At 42.0% G+C, this 26739-nt stretch overlaps 1 pseudogene; it reads left to right on the top strand.

The window, feature by feature from the left end:
- The first annotated feature begins 16159 nt into the window (after positions 1-16159).
- Positions 16160-26739, top strand: part of LOC109458459 (guanylate cyclase soluble subunit beta-2) — a 42079-nt pseudogene continuing 31499 nt past the window's right edge.

Consider the following 26739-nt stretch of genomic DNA (forward strand, 5'->3'; position numbering starts at 1 on the left):
GTAACGTAGCCTTATATTTATAAATAAAGAAAATTTGTCTTTAATGTTCAGAACAAACCAACAGACAGGGGAATAGTAAAAGCAATAGGCATCATTACATGTCATGATTGCAAACATCACAACAATATTATGTAAAAAAAAAAAGACAATAGTAAGTAAAAAAAAAAAGAAATAAACAACAACAAATAAAACAAATCAATTCCATCCCCCAAAACAAGACACAAACTTCCATAGCCACTGGGTAGATCATGCAAATGAAAAAAGAGAAGGACCAAAATAATAATAGTAATTGAATTAGAAAGGTAAGGGGGGTGGGGGGTGGGAGATGAGGGTAAGGGGGATCAAATATATGGTGATGGAAGGAGAGCTGACTCTGGGTGGTGAACACACAATGGGATTTATAGATGATGTAATACAGAATTCTACACCTGAAATCTATGTAATTTTACTAACAATTGTCACCCCAATAAATTAAAAAAAAATCAACAACAACATTTCTTAAAAAAAAAAAAAAGAAATGCTGGATGACTGGCTTTTTTCTAATACCTATTTCCCTGATTTTTATGTTTTCATTGTTTTTGTAATGTACAAACAACTCAAAATTCTTTGTGCCAACTTCCCCTCACCCCATTCTACCCCCATTTTACAAATAATAATTCGAGCTGAGAGTGCAGGAGCCTTGGAAACATGAGACTGAATGGAGGAGGAGATACAGCCTCAGCCCTGCTCTGCACCACGTCCCACAGCTGTGCCTCAGTTCCCTTATTCTAGGGAAGGGCAGCCCCAGGCTATCGCCATAGTATCTCTGGGGCAACTCACTTAGAGTGTCACAGTATGGGTGGGAAAAAGCTCTGGCTTCATAGAGGCAAAGAATCCTTATTTCCCAGTATTTCAAGGAAGAATGCTGAGTAATGATCAGAGAAAGCTTGGACTGGTGGGTGCTTGAGAGATCATCTAGCCATGATCTCCTCATTTTACTGGTGAGAAAAATGAGGCCTAGAGATTCAGTGCCTTGCCCAGGATTACACAGCAAGTGGGCGACAGGGCCAGACGCAATGTCAGTATCTTGAAGGGCTCTGAGAGTTTATTTTTTAATGACTATTATTTTGTAAAAGATAAACTCAGTAAGAAAGGGAAAGAAGAAAAGAAGTCTCATATTAAGCACTTATTTTGGGTCCAGGCTTCTTCCATTATGGTCTTCTTAAAGCCTAAGAAGAACACTGCAAGGCCGGTTATTGTCCCCTTTCACCCCAGAGGAAACTGAGTCCCAGAGAGACCGTCACTGAGGGCCACACAGATAAGTAACAGGGCTGGGACTTGGGGAACACCTGCCTGTGACCACAAAGGCTTCTCTTTCAAACGGGCCATACTGCCTGGGGGAAGGAAGAGCCACTGGCAACAGGACTGAATTTCCAGTCATACCAAGTCTCCGGGTGAAGAGAGAAGGGCATCTCTTTAAACACATACTTACTGAGCTGTCATAGTATGCCTGGTACTGTTACAAACACAGGGGGATTAATGAATCAATTAAGCCGTGTGGCCTGGATGGTTTTATAATCTGCAGAAACATCACACATATACCTGGGACATAGGAACTAGATGCTGGAACCCAAGTCAAATGGGAAACTGGGATCTTCTGCTCTGTCACAAACTGGACAGGAGCAGGTCAGTCTGCTAGAGGGTCAGCTGCCCCTCCCTGCGTGCAGTCAGTCTTAGGAGGAGGAGGAAGGGAAAGGTGGTGAGCCCAGACTGGCCACCCGGAGGACATTGTGGGATGGGGTGGGAACTAACTTGGGAAATAGGACATTTGCACTGTCAGAAGTCACTGGATATGGCTGCAAGTCCCTAGGAAGCCACAGTTGGTTTCAGCAGGGGCTCTGGAGCTGCAGTGCCTGGGTGGAAGTTTAGATGCATTGCTTATAGTCCCGTATGACCCCGGGCAAGTACTTGACCACTCTGTGACTCAGGTGTTTCATCATAAAGTAGTGATAATAACATTAACTAACTTCATAGGGCTTGTTGCAAGTGATAAAAGAAATAAACAAGACTCAGGAAAAAATGCCTGGTCAGTGGTGAGCACTGAACAAATGTAAGCTGTGTTATTGAAGTCAATGCTCGATATTTGCTTATTTTCCAGATGCTGGTCCTCAGGTAGGGTAGGGAGAGGTGCAGGGCAGTAGGGTATGGACCTCACTGGACTGGATTTGAGCCCTGGCTCTGCTGCTTGGAACTGTGTGTTCCTGAGCAGGTTGCTTCACCTCTCTGAAGCTGTTATTGATAAAAGGGGAATAGTGCACCTATCTTCTAGGGTTGCGGAGAGGATTGAATGGGAAAACCTACCTCAAAGTACATAGTAGGTACCCAGTATGTGTCGTTCCCCCCTCAGTAAGGTATAACATTAGCATCTGACTATATTTGACATTGACGGGCACCACTTTGCTGCTGGTCAGACACAGTTATCCTTGCATCTTGATGGCAGATGTTCCTCTAAGGCGTCCTCCTTGCCCAGAGGAGAACTGGCTTCCTAAAATTTGCATCATTTGGTGCCTCTGCTCCTTCTTTTGGAGTGGTCTTCCTAACCCCCAGTGTGGGCATTATCCAGCCCTGCCTCGAGGACCTCCATAAACACTAGTGGCCAGCCAGCTGTGAAAGGGAAGGATGGACTTTTGTTGATTGATTTTTGACTCGTGATCCTTGTACCATCTGAACTCTGGTTAGGCCTTTTAGCATCAGCTCGGCTGGTGGCCCAGAAGAGTATGTCCTGACTGGCTGAGACGTCAGGGCTCTGGAAATACCTGGAAATAACCAGGAATAGCTGGAGCACTTAGACATGAGTGGAAGTAAAACAAGAAGGTGTTCAGTCTGCCTATGGTGGGCAGCTGAGATGCTCTGTTTAAAGAAGGCCTCTTGCCCTCCCCTACATTATGGAGCAGATGTAGCATGGCCAGCTACCAGAACACTGACTGGTTGAGATGCTCAACATATCTTTGTAAATTTAGGGAAAAAACCCTCTCCATGATTAAGTGGATGGAAGAGACTTTTTCCATTTTGGACCCTAGGTGCAACCTCACTGAAAGGAATGGTTCATTTTCTCTTCTGTTTCTAAAGGGACAGTTCTCATAGCATTCCCAAACAACACTCTAAGGCGATAAGGACATTTGAACGAGGGGTGTAAAAGGGTGCAAGGGAATTAGAGAAACATGTCCGGGAACGCAGAACCCAGTGGGGCTCTATCCTGGTCTGTGTCGCTAGGTTTTACATCTTTAATCTTGAAGTGCCAATTTTCTGCTTCACTGAGTCTCAAAGGCTATGTTTGTATATGCAGCACTAGACACTTATGTGATTGCATTGAAAATGCATATTTAAATCAAAAGCTGAGCCTATCTAATAAGTTCAACCAGCTATGAAAATTGCATCATATCAGAACTTGTTAAAACAAACAAACAAAAAAAACCCTGTATTGCAGAAAACTCAATCCATAAACGCAAATCAAGCCTATTTGCTGTGCAAAAGGATTTGCTTCAGGCTGCATTTAATAACAAGTTCCCTGGTTCTTTTAAAATAGAATTTTAGCTAGAAAAGAGAAACCTATCAATTCCTACATGAATTTTAAGAAGAAACGATTAGGTAAAATGAAGTATGTCTCCAAACTTCATGACATAAATTTTACCTTATAGGAAATAATCAGAAACAGATGTTTCTCCTCCTTTGCCTGCATTGTTTATTTCCCTCTTGTATAACCTAGATTTATAGCTTTCTCATTATGTGAACTGCTCTTTTATAATCTCCTGGCTAAAACCTTTATCAAGACTTAACAATGAGAAGCAACTAATAGGTTGGGACGACTGAGGCCTCAGGAGTCAGATAAACCTTTACATTTTGCCTGTCTCATTTACTAGCTGTTTGACTTGAGCAAGTTTATTTATTCAACAAGTATTTATTTAGCTCCTAGTATATGCCAAACAGAATTCCTGGCACTGGGAATAGTGGTGAAGGGAACAGACAAGGGTGCTTTTTTCTGGGAATGTTTATTTCAATGTGGGGTGGCAGACAATAAACAAGTAAATTTTAGAAATAAAAATCTTTCAGCACTATAAAAATATAGGGTACTTGATAGTGACCAGGGAGAGAAGATGCCAGTTTCCCTGAAGTGGTCAGAAAAGGCTTCTCTGCTAAGATGATATTTGAGTTGAAAGCAGGAAGGAGACAGCTTTGAGTCAGAAAAGTACGTGTTTTCCAGGCAGCTAGAACAGCAAGTGTAAAGGTCCCGAGATGGGGTTGAGTTTGGTGAATTTGAGAAGAAAATTCATTATGACTGGAGTACCATGAGTCAGAGTGTGGTAGGAGATGAAAGTGGAGAAGTCGTTAAGGATCAGAATATATAGATATGTGGAAAATGGAAAAGATTTGGCATTATACTCTACCGGTAACTGCAGTGGGTTCCTGAGGTCCCTGAGCTTTGGTGTCCTTACTTGTAAATAGGGATAATAACCTCAGCTACTTGTGAGGATTGGGGTGACTAACACAGGCGAAGCATCTGGCACTTTGGTTGTAGAACTTAGTCCAGAATTTCGTTTGCAAGGATCCACAATTCACTAACGTTTACAAGCGTTAGTAGAAGGATTCAAGGGACTCACAGAGCTCAACCGTGCAAAGCGCAGAGACCTGGAGGAGATGGAAGCTCAGTGGGTCTCTGTCCGTTTCTGTGCCTCTCTTCATATTTACTCTGTTTTCCTGGCTCTCTCTGCAAGCCTCTGCATTTCTAGAGACCACCATCATCTGATTGGCTCAGTTTCTCAGTGTCTCAATTCCAGACAGCTGAGACAGAGGATTGGAAGGGCCGACTTTGGTCAGGTACCCATACCTAGCCCAATGAGGTGGACTTGAGAGGGTAGGGGTCCCTAAAAAGGGTTTATAAATAGACTTGCATGATTGGCATGTCTTCTCCACCTATAAACAAATGCATGGAGTCAGAATGAGTGGTTGGATGATCTATGTGTGTATGAATGGAAGATGAATCAATGAGTGATTGACGGATGGATGACCTGCAAGCCCAAGCCATTTAGGAGGGAGGTGGATGGGCTGGCATGGTTTCTCTCAGTCTCAGGGGTTCTTAATCAGAGGTTCACGGATGGGCTTCAGAGGATCTGAGAACCTCTGAATCATCTATGAAAATGTGTACATCTGTCTACATGTATTTTCTGGAGCGAGGGTCCATAGTAATCATCAGACTCCCCAAGAGCTCTACGATCGAAAAAGTTCAAGGATCCCTCCCTATACATTCTTGGAATTTTTGTTCTTACTAAATAAATGCTCCTAACATTCTGACATCTTGAAAAGCATCGCTTCAAATACACTGAAAAAAACAATTTGAGCCAGAAAAGGATGGTTCCCATTCATTCTCCTTCTGCTATACCTCCTCTGTCCATTGACTTACCATGTCTCTTTTCCCATTCTTAGAAAGCACCCGCTGCCTCCAAGTTCTCTACTTTTCCTACAAATAAAATCTAGCTAAAATGTAGCCAAAAGAAGAGAGTTTCTACTTTTTAACCTTATCAGGGAATGCTGCCCGTCTCCCCCTCCTACTGCATTCCTAGCCATGAATGTGTTCGTTGATTTTTCTGGTGGCCTAAAATCATAGGTTATCAGAATTAGAAGGGCCCCAAGGAATCCATTTGGTTAGGATATCTCAACTGGGGAAACTTACTCTCTAAAAGATCATATCAGAGTATCCAAGGGCTTAGGAAATTTTAAAAACATATTTAACTTCATGATATCATTGTGTATATGAAATAGAAATTGTTTTTCTAATAAAGGCCATTGAAAGTGAAGATTGACAAATATTTTTGTTTAGTGGGAATATATGGAAGATAAATTTAGCAGGAGTAAAAACTGATATTATAAGGAAACTGAACTTACATGATTTAGAGAGACTCTTTTTTAAAAAGAGTATAAATTACAAATAAAAATTTCGTTACAAAAATGAATACTTACTTCAGATGAGAAAAAATGTATAAACCTGACAGATTAACATCAAAAGCCCTAAAGGTAACATTTATTTATTATTGCTATCATTAATTAGCTATCTGACCCACTTTTATCATATTTTTTCCTTGTGTCTTTGGCTGCTTTTGGTTTACTCATTCATATGACAATGATTTAATCAGATCATTTTCCCATAAAGAGAATAGAATGAATATTCCTTTAACAAGGCTGGTTGAAAATTGTTTTTATTGTATTTTATTTTTATTGATAGCTTAGGCAATTTTTTTTCTGCACATCTATAACTTTCTCAGCAGTTTGTTTGCAGAGATGTGCTTCTTTCCTGGTGGGAAGTCCTGGGAGAACACTAGGCCTTGATCTCACTCTGACATGCCTCACTCCTCTGCCCCCATCCTCCTGCTGCTGTTTTAGGGAAAGTTCTCTGAGAATGAGAGAATTGTGGCCTCTCCTTTGGAGGTCACGTTAAGGTCTGGATGCTGTTTTGGGGGGTCACATTAAGGTCTGGATGCTTGTTGAGTCTACCAGGGGGAGGTGGCTCTGGGGGCTGGGTGGCCTGCCATCAGGTCATACAGGGTGACAACTCCCACCCTCCAGGCTGGGAATGGCTCCAAACTAGAGGGGGCTGGGCAGGGCTGCTTCCCAGAAGCTCGTAGCTTCATTAGCTCCCAAAGCAAATCTGATTCATTGTGGGTTTAAATTTGAAGTTCTCAAAACATTTTGGACTTAGGAAGCTTTTTTGCTCTGAAAAGTTATTGAAGACCCCAAAGAACTTTAATCTATTAGTATTCACTATATTAAAAATGAAAGCTGAGACATTTTTTTAATGGTTATTTATTAATTCATCTAAAAATAACAACAAACCTATCACATGGCGGCATAAATAACATACTTTATATGTTAAAATATTTTTATATGTTTCATATGAAAAATAACTATTATCCAAATAAAAAATTAGTGAGAAGAGTGACTTTATTTTACGTTTTTACAAGTCTCTTTAATTTTTGACTTACTAGAAGATAGCAGGATTCTATTTTCTGCATTCTCTGTTGTGATTGATGTTTTTTTGTTGAAATATATGGAGAAAATATAGAAGGAGGAAGTACTTTAATATTCTTTTCAGATAGTTCTGGAGATTTTTTTTAAATCTCTTGAAAGCTCCCCCAGTGGTAGTTTCTCAAACATCAGTTACAGTGTTGAGTGGGAGACGACACCAATGAGCTTTTGCACACTCCATTATATGAAAATCCTGTGGCCTGTGTTACACATTGAAATAAGTCTTTTACCATCACTTGGTACTATCATACACTAGTCATTTGGAAAATATTGGCTCACTGAGTTATGCAGATCTTATGAATGTTGACATAATACAATGTACAATATCAAATCATATTTGTCAATATCACCACACTCTCATCAAAGCCTCTAAGAATTGGGAAACTAATGAGCTCACAGTAGCAGATGCAAGTTTACAAAATTCCAATTTTCACTTGAGAGCTTGAGTTTTATCATTGGCAACAAATTCTGTCAGTTATTTTCCTTAAATGACAAGCAACTTTGTGTTTTTTTTTAAAGAAAATGTTGTCTGCCAAATATTGAAGTCTTAGTAACGGTTGTTCATCTGTCAGAGACTCTTTCAAATAGAAATGATGTTTCATGAAAAAAAGGGCTAATTCAGCTGACAAAACCAATACCATCCGCACTGCTGTGTACAACAGAAATGTCATATGTATGGACTTCCCATTTCCTTACACGTATTGTTCAAAAGATGTGTACTCAGGGCTGAGATTTAATAAAGTTGACAATTTTTACTGCTTCACTGAGGACAATCTGAAGGGAAACGGGCTTTTTTTTTTTTTTTTTAACTGCAAGTGTGTGGCAGTGAAGAATACAAGGCCTGCTTAGGACAGATTAGTGCCGTGGCACCAACAGTTTTACCCACCAATGCCTTTGTACAACTAGCACACATGTCAATCAGTAAAAAAAGGCAAATAATGTCTTAATTTTCTAAGAAAATGGTTTTGACCTTATGGACACCTAAAAGCATCTTAGGGACTACCGGGGATTCTATGGGACACATCTTGAGACCTGCTGGTTGAAGTACCAGCATCTTTCTCAGCAAATCACATCATGTATTGGCTGGGAAGAGTGGAGGGGAGGTTAGGGGAAGGTTGTACATCAAAATCTCCATGGAAACATTGACCTAACCCAATACCATCCTTGTAAAGATGAAGAAACGGAGGCACAGTGAGATTAGATCCAATTCGTCCAGCTCAACTGTGGTAGAGCCAGGATTCACTCCCAGATGTTTTTACTCACACATAGTGAACATGTATGCCTCTGTCAAGTGAGGTCTCTCATATCTCCTAAATTCTCTTATAAATATCTATCATGCTCCTATTGTGGGCCAGTTACAATGCTAGGTATTGAAGATGTAAAATCAAATGACATTTGCCTGCCTTTTGGGACTCTGAAGTCTAAGACCGCGTGGCCAGGTCAATCAAAGGTTATATGTGCAGCCAGAACTAAGACAGGTACATTTAGGGAGGCTCAGGAGCTCATAGGACGGATGCCTGAATCTGATTGTTACTCAGATCAAACAACATCGGTGATTCCTAGGCTGAGTTGGGAAGGAGGAACGAAAGTTAGCCAGATAAGAGGGAGTGAGGGCCCTTCCTGTGGAGGGAGAGTCCGTGGGAAGGTAGGGAGGAAGAAACTGCATGGCTGTCGCAGGAACTTTGAGTAGAATGGATAATGGGGATGGCTGGAGGTGACAGGGGGTTGGTACAGGTGGAAGACTGTCTGTGAGAACCAGGAAGTCTGGACTTTATCGTGAAAGCCTTGGGGAGCTGGAAAAACCCTCTGGAGAACTGGCTAGCATGACGGTTGGTGCTGCTTCTAAATACCAGGTGGTAAAGACACCAGTACAAGCCCTTCAACGGTCACCTTCCTTGACTACATCTTGAGTCACAGGGTGACATACACGTTTGTTACATGAATGCCCACCTACCAGAAGGGAGCTCTTGAAGGAACAATTGCCCATGACTAAGAACTGATCCATTTTCTTGGCCTGCAACTTACTGTAAACTACTATTTATTTTTTTCTGTGGGCTTTATGGCTCCCCCCAGACTTTTAGAAACCATGATATCAGTTTAGTAATGGTGAACAATGTAAGATCTATACTTTTTAATCTGTTGCTTTGCCAAATTGAATCCTAGAAAGTGTTCTGAGCAGTGATTTCCAAACCTGGGGAGTCATCTGAGACAGTAGTTAAAAAATATAGATTTCCAGACACCAGCACCAGAGCCCAGGAATCTGTATGTTTATTTCGTTCCCTAAGTTATTCTGGAACAGGCAACCTAGTCCTGGTTTCCTGCCCAGATATCTTGGGTATCACTAGTTAGAATTAACTAAAGAAGAACATACATGTAATGGCTGATTGTTCAGTTAAATATTGATCCATCACATCTTCTGACTATGTGTATATATGACACCTATGCGGTCAGCACTTTTTGTGTTACACGAAATGCACTTCTCTTTGTGTGAGCTGGAAACATCAAACTTACTTTATTGCCCACATTTGTTGCTTTTACAATCCTCAATCTCTTCAAAATGTTTTCTGATGGTCCTTTATCTTTTCCTCCCTTCTTCTTATTACAGGCTTTGTTATCCCATTAGAAAGGTATCAATTGGTTTATTTTTATAAATCTTGGTGAACATATTGTTCCAGTAAAGTGGTCTGAATGACTATATATGCAAATGTGCACTGAGTCTGTGGGAAGTGGTATATGCAAGATCATGGCCATAAATAAACAAGGCTGACAATCCCTGTGTAATCATAACAGTCTGGGCTTGTCTGGCATTCCAGAAACGTGCCACATATATACAAACCAAATAAATATTTGACACTAAAGTATTATCAGTTCAACTTACAGGAAAGGAGAGGCTGCCAGCCCCAGACAGGGATGAATGGCTGGTCCCACCAGAGGCCTGGGGAAAGCCATAGAGTTTGTTTCCAAGGGTCCTGGAGCTGATATAATCCTTCTGGGGCCTTCAGAACAAATTACAACAACATGTCAAGTTTAAACTTGGGTCTTGCCCATCCTATTTCTATGTTGCTTGGAGGCACAGAAGGAGGACGCACATTGTCATACAGGCCCGCAGGCCCTGGGGAGGTGGGAGGAAGGTGATACCAACATGGCAAGAAGAAGTCACTTAAGTGAGTGATGTTGTTTAATAGCATCTCCTGTCTTCCCTGGGCTCACATCCAGCTTCTCTGAACAGCTGCATCTGATGATGCTTAGAGACCCCTGTACAGACATGGACCAAAACAGGAAATCTTGCAAATGGGTCAAACTCAGAAAGCTTCTTGTTTAGTGATGTTCAACGGTGTGGGCAGGACCTCTAGGGCTGTTTTAGGATCCCCAGTGAAATGTGTGTGGGGAGGGGCAACATGGATTTAAAAAGAGGTGGAGGAACACTGATCTCACCACCACCTCCCTTATTTTACAGAGAAGGAAGTCAAGGCACAGAGAGCGGAAGTGCTTTTCCCTCTGAGCTCATTTGTGTCAGGCACAGGCCTGGACCCGCCGTCTCCTGACGCCGAGCCCCACACCACCTTTATGATCTCATCACTATGGAAGCTACTTCTTGCCTAGTGTGTTCTTCTCACTTTCTTTGAGCTCTTTCATGTCTGTTATCCTATTTCATCCTCATCAATACTCCAGTCAGAAATGCGGGACTGGTAGCATCACCCCATTTTGCAGTGAGGAAGATGAATTCCAGAAAGAAAAAGGAGTGTGCAGCCTAGGAGAAAATAAAGACTTAAGAGTCAATTAGGATCTTCAAATATTAGAGGGCTTGGTAACTGGAGGCAGGACCAGTCTGATCTGCATTTCCCCAGAGGGCAGAACTAGGACCAATCAGTGAAACTGCAGTGGCAAAATGCAGGAGTTATGTGGACGTTGGAGCCCAGAGCCCGGGTCTTTCGCTTGTCAACTGGGTGATCCTGGCAAGACACTTAACCTCTCTGAGCATCCGTTTCCTCAACAGTAAAAAAAGATGGTCAGAAGTAATCTGTCACCTTTTTGGTCATAGGAGATGCTCAATAAATAGAAGGTGTGATTAGGGCCCAGAAGCAGGTTTCAGTTGAATATAAGAACTTTCAATCAAAGAAAACAGTCTGTACGTGGAATATGCTGCCTTCAAGAGCAGTGAGTTTCTTGTCACTGGAAGCATTCAAGAGGCAACTGGAAGGCCAATAGTCAGAAATCATTTAGGGTGGGAAATTGGACAATTAGGAAATGTTACAACTCTCCCAGTTCTGGGATTCTGGGATCTGTTCTGGGATAAGTCAAATGTTCTGCACTCTATTCATCCTCTCCACTGCCTTGGAGCCTCGTCTCTCTGTCCAGAATGCTCTTCTTTGCCTACCCATTTCTTTCCCAGCCTCCTTCCCCCTGAATTGGCTGAATTGCTCAGTACAGTTTAGGGGTTCACACAAGGACCAAGCCAAGAGTGCAAGCTTTCTGACTCTCAGGTTCAGCCTCTTTTCACTAGGTTTGATTAGCTGTTGCAAGACCAAGGTTCACCAGTAAGTCCCGCAACACAGCCAATCACATTGGAAAACACTGAGCTGCTCAAGCAGTTGTTCTACTTGCTTCAGAGCACAGGGCTCCACAACCACTGAGTTCCAAGTTCACTACCATGTATTAGTTTCTCACATGTGCCAAGCATAGCACCACTTGCTAGGGGTTCAAAGATAGAAATAAGTCCCAATGCCCATGCTCAAGGAGCCCAGTCTAAGGGATAAAACCAATCATCTTGACATACGTTGGGAAAACACATCGCCTACTGTGGGTACTTGAGAAGGGAGTTCTTGGCCCAAACTGGGGCCCAGGGAAGGTTTCTTGGAGGAGTTGACACCCAAACACTCCACTGCCTCCCATTCTTAATGATCAGGAGTGTTCTTGCTATGTTACATCTTGCTGGGTCAATGGATGTATTCCTGGGGCAAAGCTCCAGTTACTGGGTTGTCATTGCACCTTGATTTATCTTTCAGAGCTACTGTGAAATGCAAGATGCTTTCGTGATGTACACCGTGTATGATGACATCAGCATTAAGCTCATTCAAGAGGCCTGCAAGGATCTGGGTGAGCATGAAAATGGCTTATTTTGGTTTCCTAGGGCTGTCATAGAAAGTACGATCAATTCTCATTATTCAGAGCAGTTCTGTTCTATAAAGTCTTCGTGAACACTGAATTAGCAAATACTGAGCCATTTTTCTCAGGGGAAATACAGAGCCAATTTCCGGGAACCTCTGGTTACAATATTTTCATCAACTGATAAATATATAACCTTGTTTTGTGTATGTTTCTACTTACAGACCACTTACTAATATATATTGCTATTCAGTATCATTGGGCTCGCAGCTAGCAGCATATTAATGTAACTCATGCCTGAATGAAATTGATCTAAGCTACATATTTTCTCCGCAAGGCATGTCACAACCTTGTTGGCACTGAACACTAGACAGCACTTCAGCACCAAGCTTGGGAACATTTGAAACAGCAGTCACCAGCAGAAAGTACAAAAATGCAAACATGTAGCGCTAAAGAGACTGCCGAAAGGACACCGGTTTATAGTATGAGAACGGAAACAGGAATGCAGTGCATTCATTGCCTTGTCTGCCTGTAGCTAGAAATGTGTGTTGGACAGTTCAAAATTTTATCTGTTTTGCATGTGACCATGAATGACTCTGAAAGCTCTATGAGTATTGATGTTGGGTTGCAAATAAATTCTAGCAACAGGTAGGTAAATTCGTACATACTCGTTTGGAATCTGAAAATAATGAGGCTCGACTGTACCACAAACTGGGTAGCTTAAAACAGCATTGATTCTGTCATAGAGGACTAGAAATCCACAATCAAGTTGCTGGCAGGGCCATGCCTTCTCTGCAGACTCCAGGGAAGAATCTGTCTTCTTCCAGGTTCTGGAGTTCCCAGGTGTCCCTTGTGCAGCATAACTCGAGTCTCTGCTTCCTTCTTCACATGACCGTCTTTTCCCTGGGTGTCCATGTTTCTATGTCCAAATTTCCCTCTTCTTATAAAGACCTCAGTTACATTGGATTTAGGACTCATTCTAATCAAGTATGATCTCATCTTAACTTGATTACATCTACAAAGACCCAATATTCAAATCAGGTCACATTCATAGGTTCTGAGTGGTCATGAATTTTTGAGGGGCACTATTTAACCCATTACTGAGCTCGTATTTGAATAGCCTGAGACTTTTGATGGACAAAAATTACGAGTGTCACTGAATTTCATCATCTGTACCACCATTGTGTTTGGCTTTGACAGCTGTTGCAATACCTTTGAAATGAACAGTCATGATTACCTCTGGGTGTCTGAAGGAACAGCACTGAGAATCTTGCTAGGCCAACCACACTCATGTTTATTTGGAAATGGACATGGTGTGTTTTGTAGGGTGCTGAGGTCCCTTCTCCCCTTCTGCTCAGCCATGGGACATCTTTTCATCTGCCTAGACACTAAAATACCATTCACCAAGTGTGGATGGTCCTACTTACAATGAACGTGTAATACCAGGATGATTTCGCCCATGGATGTATCAACAAAGGATGGTTTATTATATTAACTTGCCCACTTCCTAGGCTCCCAGGGGAAGAGCAACAGGACAAAGAGAGAATTTAGCTCTTCCTCTTTCTAGTTTGATGACCCTGGACAAGTTATTGACTCAGTCAAAGGTTTCTCATTGGTCAAATGAGAATAACATCTACCCTTCAGAGTTGTTTTGAGGATTACATGAGGTAATGTATGTGAATATATCAAATGTGGTATCTGGTATATAATAAGTTCTGAAAATTTTTTTCTTCTTTCCCTTTGTATTAATTTCCTGGGGCAGCCATAAAAAAAGTACTGCAAATTGGGTAGCTTCAAACAACAGAAATTTATTCTATCACAGTTGTGGAGGCCAGAAGCACAAAATCAAGGTGTCAGTAGGGTGAATTCCCTCTGGATGCTCTGAGGGAGAACCGGCCTCATGACTCTTTCTTCTGGCTTCTGGTGGTAGCTGGCAATTCTTGGCTTGTAGCTGCATCACTCCCATCTCTGCCTCTGTCTTCACATAACCTCTGTGTGTCTTCACACAGCCTTCCTATAGGGACACATAATTGGATTTAGAGCCCACCATAATCCAGTATGACCTTATCTTCATTTAACTAGTTTAGATCTGCAAAGACCCCATTTCCAAATAAGGTGACATTTGAAGGTTCCAGGTGGACATGGATTTTGGGGGGACACTATTCAGCCCAGTACAGCCTCCTTTCCTTTATCCTTCCTTCTCACCAGCACTGAGCACGCAATGAACTGGAAAGGAAGGGGGCGTGGGCAGCCTCGGTGTCCCAGGCTCTAGGGAACTGTGTTCAGGAAGCAGAGGAAGCCCCTGGCACTTCCAGGCTCTTTGACAACATGCCGCTTTCGGTGCCAGTGGAACTTGCTTTGCCCATTCCTCACAGACAGAGTGGCTTTGGGTCACAGTGAGACAGTATTTAGGGATAATTGCAGGTGGACACTGCATCAGCATCCTCGCCTGGCACCTGAGACCCTGGGGCAGAGATGTTGGAAATGTAGGTGAGACCTGGGTGTGCAGGACCTTTAAGCTGGTTCCTGTGTGGCCTGTAGAGGGTCAGGTGGTAGGGGCTGTGGTTTTCTGCTGGTTTTCATGGTGTCTGTGAGGGCCCACCAAATTGGCCTGCTGTCCTTACGAGCTCTTCCTGAAGCAGTTACAGGGTAAAGCCAACCCAGGCATATGATAAGCAGCCTACCAGGTGTGCCTGAGAACACGCCAGGGCAGCCTGCTAATGCTAAGCCTGCAGGGCCAGGTGGCTTTTCTAGAAAACAGCAGTGATGTGTAACGTGTCTGTGTCAGGTGAGGCATAGAAATTATTTCCCTTTCCCTTGGATCTCAGAAGAATCCTTTGATTAAAAAAAAAAAAAAATGTGGCAGTTGATCCCATGCACCTGGATCTGGTAGAAAAGAGGCTCTCCCTCTATTTTCACATGGCAATTGGACTGACACCTGCATCTCTTCTCATGTTCCTAGTCATCCCCCTGATGCAGAAAACCTTCCGGGCACCGGTGTCTGGGAGAAATCCCAAGTTGCTGCACAGCCTGGAGTGGGAAGTCACTGAGGCTTAGGGAGCTCACTGTGTGTGATCAGCAGATCTCTCAGCCAGGGGTGCTCACCTGCTGCCCCTAGTTCATTCAGCCCCTCTAATCTGTCCTGGAGCCACAGAGCCAAGCAGGGCCCAGAGGTGCCATTGAGGGCTGGCAGGATGATGGCGATTGGAGCTCGGAGGAGGCTGGGCCACCAGCTGGTCAGTAACTTCCAGCCAGATGTGCATTAGCTGCTGGCCACTCAGCACCTGCACCTCCTGGTAGAACTAGAAAAGGTCCTGTCTCAGGCCAGAAATAAGGTGCAGGGAGTATGACGTTCATTTGTTCCTTCAGCTTCTAGAATGCAGGCTCCAAGAGCAGCAAACTTCCCAATGCCTTCTAAAGCTGGTGTGACCCTCTGAGGGAGAGGGCAGGGCTCATGTGGCCTCCCAACAATCACAGGGTCACCCCCTGCCTACTACCCCTTCCAATAACCCCACAGAAAGAGTTCCCAGGAAAAAGATGGGCCAGGACCTAGGGTACCTGCCAACCCCAGTGGTACCTGCAAACCTTTCCCTGTCCAGCCTGTTTGGGGGGCTCCCATGCCCCTTTGTCGCTCCTATAGCTGATGCCAGGGGTGGGGGGTGGGTTTGTGTGGAGCCGGGACTATCAAGCAGCAGGTGGAGTGGGAATTTTATGCAGGAGCTGGACACCAGTTGTGTACTCTTTATAGCTCTGTGCCACCCCCAGATCTAGACTCAGCTCAGCTCCTGTAAGTAGCAGGCTTCCTGCTTCACATCTAGCAGCATCATAGCGATACCTCTCGGCCTTCTGGCTTAACATACATGACAGAGATAATGTGGTTTATTTGCTTAAACATCACTTTTTAAACCTCTAAAATATGGAATTATGATGTTAAATATGCTTTTTAAAATCAAACAGGCAGACCCCTGCCCCCCCTATTCTAATTTGCACACCCCACATGAGCCTAGACGCCGCCCCTCTGTGGGCAGCTCTGCAGGATTTTGAGTGTGCGCTGCTGGCCCACAGGCAAGTCTGAATGCTTCCAGTTGTCTGCTTTCTTCCAGCAGAGTAGGCGGGGCATCCGGTGACTTTCCCTCCACACAACGGATAAAAATCTTTAGGTGGGAATTCTGTACTTGGAGGTGTCTACTGAGACTTGACCTGCAAAGCCAGAGTTTTGACACAGTTTAGAAAAGAGCAAAGAAGCTTGGACTGGGTGGTGGAATGAAGCCCACCTTCAGTCTTTTCATGATTTTTATTTCAAAGGATCCCTGCACCAGGAGGCTGCAGTGGCTACATCCTGTCCCTCTGCCAAAGGGCATCTTGTCATTCGGAATGAGCACAAGGGGTTGGATTCTGCTCTGTCATGCCAGCTGTGTGACCTTGGGCCAGTGACAGAACTTCACTGAGAGTTGATCTCCTTCTCAAAGAGGAACAATACCCCAAAATGTCATGGGAAAGAGTGAATTAAATCAGATAACAAATATAAGGCTCTTAGCAACCTGCAGGTCCCATAGTAGGCGCTCAGCAACTGTGAACCGAATGGTGGATCTGAAGGGGAGGCAGGGGCATTTCTGTATTTTTTACCTCTGGCTGTTGCCACTTAAAAGTAGAGACAAGCTTTGCCATTCACCTTGAATGAGTGTGCTACAAAATAACGTTCTGAACCCTCTGAGTAATAGTCAGCAAACTACATGCAGCCCATGAGACAAATCTGGCCCCCTGCCTATTTATTTTTGTAAATAAAGTTTTATTGGAACACAGTTATGGGTATTGTCTGTGGCTGCTTTTGCACTATAACAGCAGAGTTGAGTAGTTGTTACAGAGACCATATATATGACTGTAAACCTGAAAATATTTACTGTCTTCCCTTTACCAAAAATGTTTTGTCATCCCACGCTCTAGAGAATGGATCTTTCACACACAGATCTTTTTCAAAATTTTAAAAACCTCATTTTACTTAAGAACTATTATAGACTGAATTATATCCTGCCCCCTCCCACCCCCCCACATATTCATACGTTGAAACCCTAACCCCCAATATGACAGTATTTGGAGATGAGGTCTTTGGGAGATAATTAGGTTCAGATGAGGTCATGAGGGTGGGGCCCTGATCACAGGATTAGTGCCCTTATAAGAAGACACACCAGAGAGCTAATGCTCTCGTCCCCCACCCCCCACAGCACAAGCCATGTGAGGAGACAGTGAGAAGCCAGGAAGTGAACTCTCACTAGACAACCTTACCATGCTGGCACCTTAATCTTGGACGGCTAGACTCCAGAATTGTGAGAAAATAAATTTCTGTTTTTAAGCCACCAGTCTACAGTTTTGTTATGGCAGCCTGAGCAGACTTGTACAGAAACTCTAATTAGTTTTCGATCTCCAGAAAGAAATACTTCATATGTCTAATATCATACCCAGGTCATTTTTATAACTGTATGATGGTGAACACTGTGGTGTGGCAGTACCTTTAGCAGAAAGATGCCATCACACACCTGCCCTAATGCATTCACAGATCCAAAACAACCAGTACAATATATACAGAGGCAGCAACGAATTTATAGATCAGTGGGTGGGCTGACTCATATTACCTTTCCGCCAAAAGTTAAGCATATCACTGTGATTTCTCTCTGTCTAGCTTTGAAAATCAGAAGGGTGTTTTCTTCTTCTTTTTTTTTTTTTTTAATTTTATTGATTGGGGTGACAATGGTTAGTAAAATTACATAGGTTTCAAGTGTACAGTTCTATAATACATCATCTGTATATCACATTGTCTGCTCACCACCCAGAGTCAGTTCTCCTTCTGCTACCATATATTTGACCTCCTTTACCCTCTTCTACCATCCTCCCTCTCCCTTACCCTCTGGTAACCACTAAACTCTTGTCTGTGAGTTTTTGTTTCTCTATTTGTTTTGTTCCTTCGTTGCTTTCAGTTTTGTATCCCACATATGAGTGAAATCATATGGTCCTTGACTTTCTCTGTCTGACTTATTTTGCTTAGTAAAATAATCTCAAGGTCCATCCATGTCGCAATCCGTGGCAGTATTTCATCTTTTCTTATAGCAGAGTAGTATTCCATTGTGTATATGTACCTCATCTTCTTTAACCATTCATCTATCGAAGGACACTTTGCTTGTTTCCATGTCTTGGCCACTGTAAATAATGCTGCAATGAACACTGGAGTACATATATCTTTATGGGTAAATGTTTTCAGATTTTTTGGGTAGATACCCAGGAGAGGGATTGATGGGTCATACGGTAATTCTATTTGTAATTTTTTGAGGAACCTCCACACTGCCTTCCATAGTGGCTGCACCAGTCTGCATTTCCAACAGTGTATAAGGGTTCCTTTTCTCCACAGCCTCTCCAACACTTGTTACTATTTGTCTTGTTGATAATAACCATTCTGATGGGTGTGAGTGATATCTCATTGTGGTTTTGATTTGCATTTCCCTAATAGCTACTGAGGTTGAACATTTTTTCATATATCTGTTAGCCATTTGTATGTCTTCTTGGCACAAGTTTCTGTTCATGTCCTCTGCCCATTTTTTAATTGGATTGTCTGTCTTTTTGTTGTTGAGTTGTATGAATTCCTTATATATTTTGGGTATTAGTCCCTTAATGGAGGAGTTGTTTGCAAATATCTTCTCCCATTTGGTTGGTTGCCTCTTTGTTTTGTGATGGTTTCTTTTGCTGTGCAGAAGCTTTATAGTTTGATACAGGCCCATTGATTTATTTTAGCTTTTACTTCCCTTGCCTTTGAAATCAAATTCATAAAATCCTCTTTGAACTCAAGGTCTGTAAGTTTAGTACCTATGATTTCTTCTTTCTATGCAGTTTATTGTTTCAGGTCTTATATTTAGGTCTTTGATCCATTTTGAGTTAAGTTTGGTATATGGTGACAGATAGCAGTCTAGTTTCATTCTTTTTGCATGTGGCTTTCCAATTTTCTCAGTACCATTTATTGAAGAGGCTTTCTTTTCTCCATTGTATGTTTTTGGCTCCTTTGTTGAAAATTATATGTCCATATTTATGTGGGTTTATATTTGGGTTTTCAATTTCAAAATCAGAAGGGTATTTTCTTCTTGATTTTTATCTCAATAACATGTGTTGTCCTATACCTGGAAGGGTGTGTAAATATGGTGAGTGCATTTTTAAAATAAAAAGCTGAGATTCAAAATCAGGTAAACGCATGCATGAGACTTGGAATCAGGATGGCCCTGGGGCATGGGCCGTATGCTCTATCTATCTATCTATCTATCTATCTATCTATCTATCTATCTATCTATCTACCTACCTACCTACCTATCTATCATCTCCTGTGAGTCAGAGAGAACAAAGCTCTGCCAGATGGAAGTTTGAAGGAAGGACATTAAGGACATTTCACAGTTTAACAAAATATGGTCAGTTACAACTAATTTCCCCCTTAGACAAAGAAAAAAAGCATGCTTAGTTACCACCCGTTAGTGTTTTACCTTCCAAGTGGGCCCCAGAATGCCATTTCCTACCTTACCCATTGTTGAGAGTTTTCCAGACCACTCCGCCACTGCACAGCTCTGTGCTTTCTAATTAGCATAATTCAGGCTGGGACCAGATGGCAGGTTGAGCATTGCATAAGGAATTGTTCTGTGTATGAATAAGTGCCTACTTAGTGTGTAAGTGGGTTATTAGTGATCTGAAGTGACAACACACAACAGCCATTTGGCACAGCTGTGTCAGTCTCGACTTTGCTTGCTAAGAAACCAATAGTAAAACTCCTTTCAACAGTTAGTTATCAGCAAATGCCAACAAGCAACTACCTCTTTAAAAATGAGGGGAACAATGTAAAACTTACACAGTCTTGAAATCAGGCATTAAATATGTGCTCTTTATTATGGCCCTCTGAGGTGGGACAAGTGACCCAGGCCATGTGACCAACGGAAAATGGAAAGGAACTCAGGTGTCCCGACTCAGAGGCCAGAGGCTGGTGCTGAAGCCCACAGACTGGAAGATCAGCTGATTGGGCGGGGCTGGGGGTGGGGGCATGAGGTCTCTATGAAGGGCTTTGGAATCAGACAGACCTGCATGAGCCCCCTGGCTGTAGGGTCTCCTAGTAATGTCACCTTGAGCTGTTCCCCATTGGCAAAACAGCAATGATTCCTACAGCGTCTATCTCAGAGGGTTGTCGGAAAGATTGAATCTGATAGCGTGAGCTAAGTACCTAACGCAGAGTGGGTACTCAACAAAGCAGTCCTTTCACCCAGTCCCCTTCTCAGCTCCGCTAGCAGATTCCTACCCCTGTGCTCTGGTTCCTGGTTGCGCTGACTTCTCTGTTCCAAAGTTTCCCCGGAAGCAGGCAGCTTATCTACCAGGCTTACGCGAGACAGCCCCTCACTGCAGAGGCCCTCACCTGAGCTGCCTTACTCCTTTCTGAGCTTTACCCCTCCCCCATCTATGTCCTGATGAGCTTATTGCTACACCTGGAATCCAACCCTCTCAGTTTAGAGTCTGTTTCCTCCTAGCAACCTCTTGTACCGTGTTTCCCCGAAAATAAGACCTAGCCAGACCATCAGCTCTAATGCATCTTTTGGAGCAAAATTAATGTAAGACCCGGTCTTATTTTAATATAATATAGGACCGGATCTCATATAATTAATATAATATAATATAATATAATATAATATAATATAATATAATATAATATAATATAATATAATATAATATAATATCGTATAGTATATAATACCAGGTCTTATATTAATTTTTGCTCCAAAAGATGCTTGGTGCTGATTGCCCAGCTAGGTCTTATTTTCGGAGAAACACGGTATCAACAAGGATTGCTGTTCCTCTCCTTTTCTTAAACTCCTTTCTCTCCTATTCACAAAAATTTCCCCATCCACTATCTCATGCTTGGCTTAAGTGATACCATTTGACAAGGAGAGTACTCTAGATGAACAGCTTTCTTCAGATATCTGAAGCTTATTCCTGTGGATACCAAAGCTTTGGGGAAAGAAAAATGAAAAACCAAACAAACCATTTCCAATGGTAAACTTTCTAAGATGTTCGGCATACACTTCCCTGTCTTGTGGAAGAACACATGCTTCTCTGGCTGCCAGAGGTGGGTCACCATGAGGAATAGCTCTTGTGACCTATGTGCTGGGTGATGAGAGGTGGGCTGGGATCTTGGGAAGTCCAGCCCCGAGTGTGCCTTTGGCCCAGGAACTCCGGCAGAGGCAGCTGTGGCGCTGGCATTCCTCTGCCAGCCTGCCCTCACTCAGGGCTTAGCAGTTATCTTCTCCTGCCCTGGGCAGCCCACCTCAGCTGTTTCCAGTTGCTTGAGCTGTCACCCAGCAAGAAGTAAACATTTCCTGGTGACACTGATGAGCCAAACTTGTTGAATCAGAAACTCTGAATTTATACATCATTCCAATGGAAAAGCTTCTTAGAAGTTTCCATACCTCTCCAGGGAAGCCAAGTGTAGACACTTAGTGGCAGTTATTTTCCTGTCAACAAAGAAGTCTATTTTTTTAAAAAAACAAACACTTTTTAATAGAATGTTTCACATGAACACTAAAGTAGAGCGAATTGAAGCCCATGTATCCTTGCCCCAGCTTAATAATAAAAAATATTACTATTTTGCCAATCTTGTTTCATCTCTCTAGTCCCTCCACCCTTTTTCTGGTTTTGTTTTTGCTGGAACATCTGAAAGCAAATCTCAGGTTTCCCCTAATTTTACTTCTAAGTATTTCAGTATGAGCCTCTAACAAGATAAAGACATTTAAAAACATAATCATAATGTCCTGATTATACCTAACAAAATTCATCGCATTGCAGATGTCTAGGACCCAGGGTATCTCAGTTGGCTACGGATAAATGTGGTCTTTGTGGTCTTATTATATGAGATTTCCTAAGGTCTTTTCAGGACAACCAGCAAAAACGTTTTGCTTTGACATAATTTCAAACTCACAGATGATTTGTAAGACTAGTACAAAGAATTCCCATACACTCTTCATCTATATTCCCCAACTGTTAATATTTAGCATATATCCTTGTCTCTATATCTATACCTGTAATACTTTTTCTGAATTAATAGTATATGCAGATATGATGTCTCTGTATCCCTAAAAATTCTCTTATGTAACTACAGTACAACTCTCCAACTAGGGAAATAGACATTGGTACAGTGCTTTATCTAATGTACAGACTTCACTGAGATTTTTCTAACTGTCCCATTGATGTCCTTTAAAACAAAAGAAAACCCCAGATCATGTCAGTTGTCACATTTCTTCAATCTTCTGTAGTCTGGAACAGTCTCTGAGTCTTTCTTTGTGTTTTATAATACTGATATCTTTGGAAAGTTCTGGTCAGCTATTTTGTAGAATGCCCTTCAATTCAGGCTTATGTGATATTTCCTTCTGATTCAGTTCAGGTTATGCTTTCTTGGCCAGAAGACCACAGATGTGATGTATTGCCCTTTTCAGTTCATCATATCATGAGGCATATTTATGTCAGCTTGTCTTATGATTGGTGTTAACTTTGATTGCTTTGTTAAGATGGATTCTGTCAGGGTTCTCCACTGTAAAGATACATTTTTTCCCCTTTGTAATGAGTATCTTGTGAGAAGATACTTTCGGATGATATAAATACTACCTTGTTTCTTCTCAAACTCCCCCTTCCCTAGTTTTAGTGTTCATTGGTGATTCTTGTCTGAATCAATAATTCTGATGGTGGTCAAATGGTGATTTTCTAATTATACCATTCTTTTCACATTTACTAGTTGGATTTCTACTATAAGGAAGAATTTTCCCCTTTGTCCATTTATTTATTTATGTCAATGTGAACTCTTGATTCTTGTTTTTTAAAATAGATGGAAATCTTTACTTTCACTATTTATTTGATCTCAAATTCTCTGAGATTTAGGGAGCGGGAGCCTCTCCAAGCTGCCCCTTGTGTCCTTTTAACATGTCCCCATCACTCGTTGGTCACTTTTTTACTTTCTAGAATGAGAAGATGTTATAAACTTATCCTTTCCCTGCCCTAGCCCTCATATTTGCCATTTCTCCAAGGAACCTGAATACACACGCACATACACACCCGTGTCTGTCTGTCTGTCTGTCTGTCAGTCAGTTTATCTCTCTCTCTCTCTCTCTCTCTCTCTCTCTCTCTCTCCATTTATTTACCTAAAACCATGATCAGTCTTATGGTTTTATTAAGGTAAGTTTCCTAACCTACACAACAGGTTTCATTCTGTTCTTCTTTCCATAACTGTAACTTTATTCTCACACAGTGAGAAACCTGGATCCCATTATCCATGATATATTTACTTATATGCTTAATCCTCGAATGTTCAGAAAGTTGTTTCAGAATTGCTAACCCACACCATTGCGAAAAGGAAGCCTGCTAACTACAGTTAAATATTTGTTTCAAGTTCTTTTCTGTCTTTAGTGTGAAGACAAAGCATTCAAAATACTATGTTTCAATGTGACTGGGTTAATTTTTTTCTTAGGTAATTAGGTTATTTCAAACTGTTGTGTTGGAATATTGCCCTGTTAATCTGTTTTTGTGTGTATTCCATCTTCGGGCTTTCCCTATCCTTATTGATCTTAGTTATTTTCTGTATGGTCAACCTTAGTTATTTTCTGTATTTTCTGTATGATATGAGTCATTAACATGATCATCTAAAACCAGAACTGTTCAAAAAGTTATGCTCAAGCAGTGTGACTCCCCTGCCCCAGGCCACAATTTTCTAAACTTTTCACCTCATTCCCACCAATGCTTTGTAGGTAATCAATCTCAATAGCCCCTGATTTATCCTTCTGATGTTTAATTTTGCACAAATAAACAGATAGATGCCTATTTCCTTATTCCCTTTATTTGTTACATAAAAGATAGAATACTAAGCATACTATAGATTCTCCTTTGCACTATCAAAAATATGTTAAGGACCCTATGACTTTTGTTTAGTTGTCTTTTGAATTTATATATATATATATATACATATAAATGCAGACATGATGTCTCTGCATATACTATGTACATATATGTATATATACATATATATAAATGCAAATGACAACACAAAATATATATAGAGAGAGATATAGATATAGATATATAGATATATTCCTGACTCCTTGTGACTAGAGAGCTCATGGAATCCTAAGTTCATTGAGATGAAACTGTATAACAACACAATACATGTGTTGGTTTTAAAAAGTGACCTTCGTCCTCTGCTAGACAAGCATTCTCAACCAAGAATTCTAGAACAAACCCCAAACTCAGCACAGATGGAAAACACCACACCCAAATCCAAGATCCTTGTTCAAGGAACACTCTGTCAGCCAGACGTCCTTTCCTATTAACAGAACTGGGCACCCAGAAACAAAACAACCAGGGTCTGGAACAAGCAACTTCATGGATTTTTGTAGGTTTACAAATTTAAAAGAACAGTCAAGGAGGTAGTCTTTCCACACAGGGCCGCCACAGTCACTTTTCTATAATTTGGCTTGGCTTGCAGACAGCCCAGGCCTCCTGGGAGAGGTCCCTGGGAAAAGGGAGGCCTCTGGGAGCTGTACTTTCCTGGCAGGTAACAGGAGGCATCTGCTTAGAGCTCCAGCCTATGGGACACAAAACACAGCTGTTTTTTTCCTCAATGTGAATGAGCCAGATTTAGCAGGAAAGGAGGGGTGGGAGGAGGAAAGAGGAAGGAACAATTTGACACCTGTCCATGTACTTTTCAGGAGTTCTCCTTCCAGGGTCTCATAATCATTGAAAAGGATTTCAGTGCAATTAATTTCAGTTCCCTTGGGAGTTAGCAGGTGGCTCTTGATTGCTCTTATAGACAAGCCTGCCTGCATTCAGCTAGGAATGGACCCACAACAGAGAACTCAATGGAGGCAATTAACACAGGCCATTATCACATCCCATCTACTATCCTGAACTTTGTCTAGATTCAGAAGGCCTGGCTAATCCATTGTTGGGATGTATGTATAACTCATCTCTGACAAGGCCAGACTAACTCAATGGGGACTCTATCTTGCTCAGATTGCAGAATGATTATCTGCCCTTCAGTCTGGCTGTGGACAATGAGTTATAGAGATTCTGTCAGACCAGCTTAGGAAGCAAGTAGAGGCTGGAAAGACCTCCTCTGATCGCCTGCCACCTCTGTAGGAAGTGGTTGTGGATAGCTCGAGAGATCTGGAAAGCCCCTGCTGTGAATTCCAGACCAGTCAGAATCCTAGGGTCCTTCCAGGATCCAGCCAAGGATGCTGGTGATGGTGAATCTGGCAGGTCTCCCATGAAGCTGGGCTTTCCAGACCTTTCCTCAGCCCCCAGGACTTACCATGACTCATTACATCACGTAAATAAGAGAATGTTCTCTCACAGATGATCCAGACTACCAGCATAGATGGTTGCCCTGTCTCCTGTGTCAATGATGTGAAAATCCATAAGCAGTCCCCCAAGTGTTTCTCTGACTGCTGCTCCAGACGCTGTGGGATATGGTACAAAAAGCACCAAATTTAGAGCTAGGGCTTCTGTCACTCTGTGGGATTTGGGTCAATTCACAAAGATAACTCTCATCTTCAGTGGGTTCACCTGTAAATGAGGGGACGTGATATTAAAATGTTCTACCTTACAAGGTTTTGGGAAGCATTGAATAAAGTAGCATTGGTTAATGTGTGTTTTAGAAATTTAAAAATATTCTTGAAAAACACTGGCTGTCTCTCCACAAAGCAAATGATGGCACACTGTGTATTCCAACTATCTATTCCAGTGCAGGAATTTATCAAGCACTTCTCTTTGTGTCTCGCATAGGAAGGTTTAGGACGAGGTCGCTGCCCTTCAGAATTGTCATATAGTTAGGAAGAAAAGAAAAGTGCAACATGTAGGAAGAGAGGATTCAGTGTGACTTGGGATATTGAGAGAAATCATTTTGGAGGATGCAATGTGAAAACTGTACCTCAAAGGGAGATGAGCATGTAGAGAAAAGAGAGAGAAAGGGGAAGTCATTGCAAGCATTTGATATTATCTTTTGGGTAAATCAGGATAATATAAGTTTGTCAGTATTGTTTTTTGGTTGCAGTATTAGTTATTTCTCAGAGGTAGCTTTTTACTTGGTTAAAGATCATTGTATAATATTTCAAGATTTCTAGAGGTGGCAGGAAAGATTGCATTCACTGCCCTGCCAAGAGTGAATCTCATTCTAGATTCAGCCTTCACAGGGTTCTGCAGCTCTGCATCCCCTTCTGGACTGCAGAGAAATTTCCACCATGGGGATCACGGAAAAGATCGGAGTAGAGTTAGAGGGGACTCATGTTTAATGAGCACCTACCAGTTGCCAGAGCTTCCCTGGGTTCTTTACAACATAGATGTTATCATTGGCATTTTACAGGTGAGGAAAGAGAAGTGTTGGAGAGAAATTCAGTAAGTAACGTATCACACAGCCAGGAGTTGAACTGTTTGGAAGTAAATGGAGACCACTTAAATGAGAACAAACACTTGCAGGTGCTTTTATTTTGGGGGGCTGCTTTGGATTCCTCAGGTGTCTCCATGGAAGCC

The sequence above is a fragment of the Rhinolophus sinicus genome, linkage group LG04, assembly GCF_036562045.2.
Source record: "Rhinolophus sinicus isolate RSC01 linkage group LG04, ASM3656204v1, whole genome shotgun sequence".
Lineage (NCBI taxonomy): Eukaryota > Metazoa > Chordata > Mammalia > Chiroptera > Rhinolophidae > Rhinolophus > Rhinolophus sinicus.